This window comes from Doryrhamphus excisus, linkage group LG1 (assembly GCF_037039965.1).
Source record: "Doryrhamphus excisus strain RoL-2023G ecotype Guam linkage group LG1, RoL_Dexc_Guam_v1.1, whole genome shotgun sequence".
Lineage (NCBI taxonomy): Eukaryota > Metazoa > Chordata > Actinopteri > Syngnathiformes > Syngnathidae > Doryrhamphus > Doryrhamphus excisus.
Genome location: NC_136357.1, coordinates 19,609,161 through 19,611,307, shown reverse-complemented (window position 1 = coordinate 19,611,307; position 2,147 = coordinate 19,609,161). Strand labels below are relative to the sequence as shown.

Sequence of the window (2,147 nt, the reverse complement as noted above, 5' to 3'; positions counted from 1 at the left end):
GAGGGAAAAGAAAAAAAAAGAAATTGACTCTCTGGGTGAAATTCCCAGGGTGGCGTTGTCTGGTCCTCGAACACCTCTGGTGTAAGCCAGTATTCTTCCACTCCCTACCACTGCTACACTAGCAAGGAGTTGAAACTAGAATCTCCTGTTCCACAGTCAGACGCGTTATCCTTTGCCGCACTATTCATACAACAAAAAGATCTGTAATTTTTGCAACACCAAAACACTAATTAAGATGCATAATTTTGAGTCAACAAGACCATGTCAACAAGGTTCCTACAGGAGATGAGGTGACCGAGAGGTTAAGGTGATGGACTGCTAATCCATTGTATTCTGCACGCATGGGTTCAAATCCCATCCTCATCGGACTATACCGATGCACAAATTTTGAAACCACCTGTGTTTTTAGGAAACATCATTAGAATGCAATTAATCAAAGTATCAGAGACGATGTCAGAGATCAAGAACGCTTTTTTGTCAGGAAAAAAGGCAAAATATACCATTTGGAGAATGCAGGCATTGATTCCACTTCATCTCACATGTGAAGCGAGCGCTCTACCATTTGTGGTCATACAAGAATGGGATTTGTTTTTGTGTACTTTGAATAAGATGTTTGCATGATGACCATTTTTCTATGGGAAAGATATCTTTCAGATGTATCAATTAAAATACTGCATCGTCCAATGTGGGGCTCCAACCCACAACCCTGAGATTAAGAGTCTCATGCTCTACCGACTGAGCTAACTTTTTATGCTATAGATATAATTTGTCGATCGATCCATTAGCTCAAATGGTAGCGTGTTTGCTTTGCATGTGAGAGGTAGCAGGATCGATGTCCACATTCTCCAAGAAATCCTTGATGTTGGGATTGACATGAGAGATGTTGGGATCGGAAATGAATCCAGGATCTATCCCACGAATACCCCAAACCTAATCCTGGCTGTGTTCTCTAGAGTAGTCTGTTGTCATGAAATAGTGAAGAAACCCAATCCGGTGTTTGTGTAATTGTGTAAATACCAAACACTAATCCAATACCCAATGCCCATCTCTACCTCAACTACAGCCCGAGGTCGAACCCTAAAACCCAGTCCCGACAGCATTCTCAGTCGAGTACCTTGTCTTATTGCGTAGTACTCCCAAGAAACTTGAGTCTATCATGTATTGATGTTTTGTTTGTATTTCTGTTGTCAGTCGCTTCAGGATGACAGCAGTTCGCAGATAGCGCTTCAAGATGAAGCCATTCGACGGAGGCCGAAGACAAATCCTATCTCCAGTCAAAAACCTATCCAAATGTCAATTCCCTGACCGGGAATCAAACCCTGGTCGCGGCGGTGAGAGTACCAATATTGTTTTTATTCACAAAGTAAATTTGATTAGAGATCAGATGATAGATGTTGATGGTAGACTGTCAGATTCTATTATGAAGAACAAGACTATGTAGGATAAACTGTGTAGTTTTCAATTTAAGAGGATGAGTGTAGATGAAGTCGGTAAACTGTTGCATTTCATCAAAAGCGATAATCCATGCGGCAGCAAAGTTGATTGAGGAGCCGATATTCCATATATTCAATTTAATTATTGAGAATGGTGTTTATCCACAGTCCTGGAAGACCACAAAGGTGCTAGGTCGAAAAGGTTTATGTCAGGTTCAAACTCCTGTGACACTTGTAAAAACACTTAAATACAGAAATACAGAAGAGACAGACAACAATATTCAAAGTTACTCGCAGCGAGGAGAGTGAAACCACATACCCAGTGACATGCCGCTCCACTCTGAATATGCAGTTCACACTCCTCTCCTTTTATTCTCTTTCGGGGGTCCCTACTACAGGGTCGTGCAACTCTAAGGGGAGGGGGAGAAGGCAGTTGCACGAGCTGTATTTGTTTGTCTATGTGTGTGTGTATGTGAGAGCAACTACTTTTAATGTTTTATGAGTTCTTATCTTGACACATTCTTGCAGGATTAACATGAGCATCTGCAGAGTCGCTGTTGGTGCATCCAGGCACCTCCAGGACCTGGGGGTCACTGGGGGGTCTCTGATCAGGGTCACGGGAACATTCCTTCTTCAGCACATTCAAACACTCTCTCTATTTTCTAAGCAAATGGATATAAGGGTGATAACTAGCAAATTAATACCTGTATCTAC

General features: G+C 41.9%; 1 non-coding gene across 1 annotated transcript; it reads left to right on the top strand.

The window, feature by feature from the left end:
- The first annotated feature begins 284 nt into the window (after positions 1-284).
- trnas-gcu (transfer RNA serine (anticodon GCU)) lies at positions 285-366 on the top strand. The gene has a single exon. It is a non-coding gene; the product is annotated as a tRNA-Ser (tRNA).
- Positions 367-2,147: the final 1,781 nt, after the last annotated feature.